Here is a 9,196-nt window from a genome sequence, read left to right on the forward strand (position 1 = left end):
TTATTACTTGACTCAAAAGTTTTAAATAATTCTTTTAGGAAAATGAATAAAGTGACATTTTATTCAAAATGAAAAACTATGTAATCAACCACTGTTGTAATACAGCTTACTCAACTCTGTGTTTGTTTTCTATTACCACAAACTTAACATAAATTTGTCTCACAGTTTCATAGGCCAGAAGTCTGAAACGGGTCTTATTTGACAAAGATGAAGATATAGGCAGGCTATGTTTCTTTCTGGAGGCTCTAGTAAGTAATTCAGTTCTTTGTAACAACATTCAGGTTGGCGAGAGCATTCAGTTTCTTGGGGTTGCAGGTCCCTGTTTCCTTGCTGGCTGCCAGGGACCACCTACCTTCCTTGGCTTATTGCTTTCTTGATCTTCAAAGCCAGGAGTGGTAAGCCAAGCCTTTTTTACATGTTAAATATTTTCTATCTCTTATTTTCCATCTCTCTGATGTTCCTATTTTTCTTCTTCCATTTTGAAAGCCTCATGTAATTACCCTGGGCCCCGTAGATAATTCAGAATGTCTCCTCATATTAGGATCTACAACATTAGTCACCTCTGGAGTCCTCATTTTGCCATGTATTGTAATGTATTTACAGGTTCTGTGATTAAGGTGTGAACTTTCTGGATGTCAGGCATTATTCTGCCTACCACAAGTTCACATATATTAAATATACTGATATGGTTTGGTTGTGTCCCCACCCAAATCTTTTCTTGAAATTTAGCTCCCATAATCCCCACGTGTCATCGGAGGGACCCAATGGGAGGTAATTACATTATGAGGGCGGGTTTTTCCTGTGCTGTTCTCATGATAGTAAATTACTCTCATTGACTCTGATGGTTTTATAAAGGACAGTTTATAAAACTGTGAGGCCTCCCAGTCATGTGGAACTGTAAGTCCATTAAACCTCTTTCTCTTTGTAAATTACCTAGTCTTAGGTATTTCTTCATAACAGCATGAGAACAGACTAATACATATACATATATGCGTATACTTATATAAGTAATTATATTATATTATATGTAGTTCAGAAAACAATTTCTAACTTTTCTATGCAATAGAAGATGGGGATTAAAATTCCAGATAATTAAGTTGATACCAGAACCTCACTTTATTGAATCTCTTAAGAGATTAATTAAGCATAAACATTTACATATAGTTAATGGTGCAGATTATGTTGCTATTATAAAAGGTAAAATTTTGATCATCACAAACTGTATGGAAATTATTAACCTGAATTTCAGGATAACTATTTGTCACAATTAAATAAGCCAGACAAGAAACAGATGCTGTAAACAGACAGGGAGGGTCTCTAGGGATTATAAGATTGTAATCAACTTAAGCCACCAGCCTGTTTTATAGCCTCTTGCCCTCTAGCCTGATTCTTTCTAAATCTTGTGTGGAATTCGGTCACCTAAGTTGGCCACCTAAGCTCCTGGCATATTCCAGAAACTTATAGATGAACTCGAGTAACTTTCCTTATTCCTGTACTAAAGTCTCTGCCCCAAGAAGAGATATGATTTCATTACCATAATATGCTACCTATGTGCAGGCAAAGTGACTCACTGCTTTTAGGCAGCAAGAACTCCTTCTCTACATGTGATGGGCACCCTCTCCCCTCTCCATCACCTCATAAAACCCTCCTGTCACTTACTCTAGGGGAGACACTGCTCTCGAGAATACTCCTAGTTTTCTCCTTCCTTGCCAGGCAATAACACCCCTCTTGAGAAAAACCTGCATCTTTGTGAAGAGTCATTGGTTACTTGCCAGGTGAATGAACCCTGTTTTTGGGGGGTAGCAATACTACTTCCCAAAGAAGAACAGGTAATGGAAAAGGATTATGGTAGCAGTCCAGACTTTAGAAGATAGGTTTGATGAACACAGTTGTAGCATTTGAAAATGAAGAAATAAGAAAGATGGCTAAATAACTGGCAGATGTTTGCAGGACGTCTAGAGGCTACTTGCAGTTACAGGAAAAGACAGAAAAAAGATTTTGGAGAAATTCATATGTAATATATTTTGAAATCACCTGGGATTATGAATAAATTTCAAAAGTATATGTTTTAAAAGAGAATCATAGGCAAAGCAATTGAATTACTAATTACTGCACCTGCATATACACATCAATATAAGTATACAGATATATATGTGTGTATGTTTGTGTGTGTGTATATATATATATAAAATATTTATATGTAAATAGGTCGGGTGAGGTGGCTCACGCCTGTAATCCCAGCACTTTGGGAGGCTGAGGTGGGCCGATCACAAGGTCAGGAGTTTGAGACCAGCCTGGCCAACATAGTGAAACCCCGTCTCTACTAAAAATACAAAAAATTAGCTGGGCACAGTGGCATGTGCCTGTAATCCCAGCTACTCGGGAGGCTGAGGCAGGAGAATCACTTGAACCCAGTAGGTGGAAGTTGCAGTTAGCTGAGATCGTGCCACTGCGCTCCAGCCTGGGCAACAGAGTGAGACTCTGTCTCAAAAAATATATATGTAAATATATAGAAAAATATATGAAAAGCATACAAATATATGACTGCATACTAGATATTGACACTCTGCTAATTGCTAATAGCATGTATCTATATATGTAAAATTAGTTTCAGGCTCTAAGCAAATGGTTGTTTTTCCAAGGTTATTAGAAATATAATGAACACTAATATTGTATATAAATACACATAAATTTAGCCTTTTGAAGGCATGAATATATATCTGAATGTGTATATGTTATGTACATATACTTGTATGTCTGTATGTGCATACTTTCCCTTCACAGCATCAAAAACATTGGGAATACTGTATTTCAAAAGTAGAAACAAAAGTCAGTGATTTGGGTAAGAATTGAAGTGGTATTATCCAAATGAACAAAAAATTCTTAGTGTCTTCTATTTAAGTCATCTTCTATTAAGTTCTCTGTAGTAGATTTGCACATCAGAAATAATAATAAATAAGAAGAAATGAACATGTTACTCTTATGTATGTTTTATTTTGAATTCTAATGTAGATATCTGTGATACATTGAAATAAATCAGTATTTTTTTCTTAAATTTCTTAAATTTTCTAATTTCTAAAATAATTATGAATATATGATTTCTGATCCACTACCCACATTGCAATTTCATATTTCACTATGGAAGAAAAAATGTCCACCCATTACTTCCACAAGCCCCACAGTAAAGCATTTAGAAAAAGAGAGTTCTCCAGTGCAGTGTTACTTATTTACCATTGATCTAAACAATAGGCAAAGTGAACTATCATTAATCATATTTATTTCCCTCCTTTGAAGGAAGATCTCATTATTACAAGTCAACTAACAATAAGGGTGTATTACTAGACAGTCAAAGTTTTTAACATGCAATAGTAAATTTTGTAGATCAATATAATAATTTCAGGTAATAAGTAATAAGACAGATATAATTTTACAAATCACTAAATCAAAAATACAGGTCCCATGCAAACTGGGCTACAAAAATCCTGATCGCTACTATTATATATGTAATAAACTCAAACAGTAAATGACATGAACATTAATGCATCATCTGATTCCAGAATTCCTAAGTTCATTAGCCTTTTTAAAATAAAATTTGACCTTTATGTAATATTAATGATAACCTGCTACATGCATATTTTAAAATACATTTTAATGTTGGTGTCACTGTTTCAACTGTAAAGACAGGGAACATTTTAAAAACCTATATGGACCACAGCAGAATTTAAAACATTACATTGCAGTGGTGGTGATTTTGTTAATAACAAAATCAGCTGTGACATTTTTATAAAAAAGTTTTTTTATTATTATCTAACTAGCTACAGACATGCCTTATTTACCTCGAACCACAAATGGACACTCTATCACATAGTCCTTCTTTTTCAACTAGCATGTGATTCACTCAAGTCTTAGTTTAGAATCCCCTTGTAACCAATTTCTGTTGGACTGCTCTGGTAGAACAGTAGTCATGAATAATAAATAAATAAACACTGAAAATCTCTATTTTAAAAGTTGTCTTGATTTTCTATCATAAAAGGAATAAGTGTAGGCCAAAATCTGATTATACATTACTCAAGATAAAATTATATTCTATCTTATATCCGAAAGGATTGCAAAAAGTAAAAATTCCACATTGTTAAGCAGCATTGAACGAGTGCTTCTTATTTACTAAATTATTCTATTGAGATTCTAATACTATTATAACTTGTTAATTTTCAAATATATCTCTATCACTAGTCTGTAAACTCCTTAATAATAGAGATTATGCTTGACTTATCTTTTTATCCCTAAGATCTACACTCTTCACTTTATACTAGATGTTCAATAGATATTTGACTCATAAGTCAATAACCTGAATTTTTTAAACATTAATGAGCTTTTACTTTTTGTGCATTTATCAACATTAATTAAGAAATTAATTTGGCCAGGCGCAGTGGCTCACACCTGTAATCCCAGCACTTTGGAAGGCCGAGGCAGATGGATGATGAGGTCAGGAGTTCAAGACCAGTCTGGCCAACATAGTGAAATCCCGTCGCTACTAAAAATACACAAAATTAGCCAGGTATTGTGGTGTGTGCCTGTAATCTCAGCTACTTGGGAGGCTGAGGCAGGAGAATCGTGTGAACCCAGGAGGCAGAGTTTGCAGTGAGCCAAGATCACACCGTTACACTCCAGCCTGGGCAACAGTGTGAGACTCCATCTCAAAATGATAATAATAATAATGATAATAATTTATTTATTTATTTACCAATAGGTGTTTATTGAATGCTTATAATAGGCAACATTGTAGGGCACAATTGGACATAATTTATACATTTGGGAATAAAGTAGAAAAGCATTTCAAGTAAATTTAACAGAATAGGAAAGGAACCACGACTGGGACAAGTTAAGACATACATGGTAAGGATGGTGGCTCAGTTCAGTCAATATAAAAAAATAGGAATTATGTTTGTGAAACCCACACAATAGTCCCATAGAACTGATGTTTATGGTTTCTCTGGAATAAACATAGAAATTGACCCTCCTAGTCTTACAACTTGAAAAAGTTACATTTGTTTTATCTGAGTTCCTTTATCAGGAAATCGACCATCAGGCCTCCCAGATAGTATCAGGGAATGGAAATTTATCAGATGAACTCATGTGGACAAGGAGAAGCCAGACCCCTCACCCATCATGATTGCCTAAGCCACCTTCTGCCAACCAATTGCCTAACCTGTTGACAAACTGCTCTACCTTATCTCTCCCTAAATGCTGTTTTTTCACCCATGGTTACATTTCTTCCCTGCTATATAAACCCTTCATTTTAGTCTGTCAGGGAGATGGATTTGAGACTCCCTTCTCCTTACCAGCAGCACTCAAATAATGTCTTCTCCCTTGACAGTACTCATTATTTCAGTGGATGTCTGGTCAGGGAGCAGCAGGACCCAGACAGAACTCTTGCTGTTTGGGTAACATTTGCAAGGGAATAACATAGTAACAGTATTTTGAGACCTGGACAATAAAGACCTTAACAGTTGATATATTTGAATATTTTTGATTGTAGACCATGGGAAACGGAGACAGAGAATTTTTGCTGAAATAAAGAAATCCTTAGATTTCTGCTTCAAGAAGTTTAATCTGCAAGTGAAGCATGAAAAGTATCACAGAAGCAGAGAATGGAGGCAGAGAGACAAATGTAATGGTTCTGCCTCTATTTCAAACCGAATATTAAGGCCTTAAGGATGGTGGAAATAAAAATGAAGAGATGAAAAGAAATGGTAAATATTACAAAAAATGTATAAATAGAACCTACAAATACAGGAAATGTGGGGAAAATGTACAGAGGTTTAATCAAGCATGAGGCTCACATTTATATAATAAAACTGACACTAGAATGGATTTCATGTCTTTAGTATCATAAATTTGATGTGGTAAAATATCACAATATTTTTATTCAATGCCACAAGGCATTCGAGTTTGAAAGCTAACCAAGTAGAAAAAAAATGGTAAAAAGGATAGCTGCCTCAGTTTATAACATATTTTTTCACAGTTTCTCCTGGCATTAACAACAAATAATTCTTCCTTAGGGTGAAAAATTTAGGCAAAACTACTACTTGGCTAAAATTACTAAATAAGTCAGCCCAGTCTTATCTGGGCCGAACTTGTATTTCTTGGCTAATGAAAGTTGGCTTTGTGCGTATCACCAATCATGAATCTTCTTAAGAGTTTATATTTTCTAAAATTGTATATTTTACGTCTTATATAATAAAATGTATGAGCCTAAAGGTTTGGAGACCAGGTTATAGAAATAATTTTACACCCTAGTGCTTAAATATGCAATATCCATTTAGTAATTTAGATTAAAAATTACTGAAGCAGGATTCCTCATGTTACGTTTGTACTATAAGTTAGCTTTGTCTTAGTTTCTTCTATATTCTCAATCAGTTTTTGTAGATAAACCCTTTTTTTGCTCCTGTCAAGTTATATGCATTAAATTTATTAACCAGCAAAAGTATTTAAAGAAGGCCCTGCTAGATATATATTTTATTTTTTTGGCATGCATTTGTGGAAGTCTGTCAAAAGAGTATTATGGCTCACTTTTAAACATTCTAGATCCAGATTTTTTCCTTTAAATCTTGTAGGATGCATAGTAGAAAAATCAGATGTTATTACTGTTAAAATATAAACTGATCCACACTAAAATTTTAAAGAGTTTATTTTAAATCTTTAAAATAAAGATAATCAAATTCAAAATCATAGGCGTGTGAAAAGAAGGCTTTTTTTTTTAATAGGGTGAACATAGAAATAAAGAAAAGCACCTGTTTTATTGTTTGCAGCTATGTAGTGGCCTTATTTGGTCTGTCCCATTGGAAAGTGCCTAGTTATATAACTGTAAGTTAACCAGCAACTTGCTATTGGTTAAGCTTAACTTTGTTTTTTTTGTTTTTTTTGTTTTTTTTAAATATAGGCATTTACACGAAACAGCCTAAATTACATTTCACTTATGTTTGCATATAAAACAAGGTTAAGGCCACTTTCAAGGCCTAACTGTCTTTTTCTGCTCAGGGATTATTTTCAGGCCTGGTCTCCATTTCATTTTACTTAAACTGGACCAATGACACATGATTACAAATTAGAAATGTATAAATACAAAGATAACAGCGTGTAGTTTATGAGACAGATAGGCTCATAAACTGCATTTCTTCTTAGACCCAACTTATCTCCATGTGGCGCACTTACCTACTTCCTAAAGCAAAACATTAAACACCTTTAAAATAACCCAGTGGAAGGTAAAAGGGGAAAAGAAAAAGAGAGAGGTAAGAAAGAAGGAGGCAGCGGGGTGTGGTGGCTCACACCTGTAATCCCAGCACTTTGGGAGGGTGAGGCGGGCAGATCACGAGGTCAGGAGATCGAGACCATCCTGGCTAACATGGTGAAATCCCGTCTCTACTAAAAATACAAAAAATTAGCCAGGCATGGTGGCAGGTGCCTGTAGTCCAGCTACTCGGGAGGCTGAGGCAGGAGAATGGCGTGAACCCGGGAGGCAGAGGTTTCAGTAAGCCAAGATCACGCCACTGCACTCCAGCCCGGGTGACAGAGTGAGACTCCCTCTCACAAAAAAAAAAAAAAAAAAAAAAAAAAAAAAAAAAAAAAAAAAAAAGAAGGCGGCACAAGTGATGGTAGTGAAAAGGAGAGAGACATCTCTTCAGTTGGAACTTCCTGCAGGAGGTTTTGCCAAGCCACCAAGTGATTAATTCTGATTTTGGCTGTGCCTTTCAGGAAAGAACACCTTGGAACACAGTAACTTTACTATTGAAACAGGAAAGGTTCCTTTGTCCCCCTCGCAGGGCGTGCAATGGGGGTGGGGCTCACTTATACAGCACCCTGCTGCTCAGACCTCTAGGGGAGCATACAGATGGGCAGTCTGTGGGGCCTCCAACCCTACGGCAGTGTCTAGGGGTGAATGTTTACGGCTCCTGAAGCCCCAGTGGGCATGTGTTACAGGGTTCTCTTTTAGTTTGGTGTTTATAGGCAGCCTGTGTCAACCAGCTCAATTAGACCCTCTACCTTGTCACAAGGACAGAGGGCTTTCTGTAACCTGGGTTCTTGCCCTGGTGTACTGGAAGAATTGGATTATATGTGGGCTTGGAGAATGAGTGCAAAGTTTCATTGAGTGGAAGTAGCTCTCCGCTGATAAGGGAGCCAGATAGGAGATGGATTTCCCCTGGAGTTGAGCCACTCGGTGGCCCTGGCTCTCCTCCAACTGCATAGCCAAAGTCCACATTGTTCCACCGGTTGGTGGCCTGCTGGCCTGCTGGTGCCTGTCAGCATGCTCTTCTGCCGGCATGTTCTCATTGACCAGCCACTTGTGTCTTCTTTCGCTGATGTGTTCTTCACGATGTCCAGCCACTTGTGTCTGCCTGATAGGGTCTAAGGTTTTTTTATAGGCCTAAGATAGGGGCGTGGTGGGCCATGGTGGTCTTGGGAAATGCAACATTTGGGCACAAAGGCAGGAGTGCCTGTCCTCACCTAGGTCCATGGGGGTGAGCCCTAGCCAGGGATCATGCCCTTCTCTACCCAGCACTTCCCTTCCCACTTCTGTTTCACTTAAAGGGACCACGCTTTTCCCTTCCCTGCGCTCCTGTATCACTACTCATAAACAAGACGAATATGCAACAAGGTAAGTTAAAAAAATAAAGTTGTTGGCTGGGTGTGGTGGCTCACACCTGTAATCCCAGCACTTTGGGAAGTCGAGCCGGGCGGATCATCCGAGATCGGGAGTTTGAGACCAGCCTGGCCAACATGGTGAAACCCCGTCTCTCTAAAAATACAAAATTAGTCAGGCATGGTGGCACGTACCTGTAATCCCAACTACTCGGGAGGCTGAGACAGGAGAATTGCTTGAACCCAGGAGGCAGAGGTTGCAGTGAGCCAAGATCTTACTCCAGTCTGGGCAGAAAAGAGTGAAACTCTGTCTTAATAGTAATAATAATAATAAGGCTGTCATTTTATTCATTTCTAATATACACAAGTAAATAAAGAATAGAAATTCAGCATTGTTTTTCTAAAATCAGAAGACATCCATTAACCCCTGACCCCTACCCCAACCTGCAAATGGTTAGTAAAGATCAATTATGTTTCAGACCCACTGGTAAATATTAATCTGGCTGTGTCCTGAAGTAGAAAAGATTGAGACTAATTGAAGAGTCTGATGGGACTC

This window comes from Pongo pygmaeus, chromosome 22, assembly GCF_028885625.2.
Source record: "Pongo pygmaeus isolate AG05252 chromosome 22, NHGRI_mPonPyg2-v2.0_pri, whole genome shotgun sequence".
NCBI lineage: Eukaryota > Metazoa > Chordata > Mammalia > Primates > Hominidae > Pongo > Pongo pygmaeus.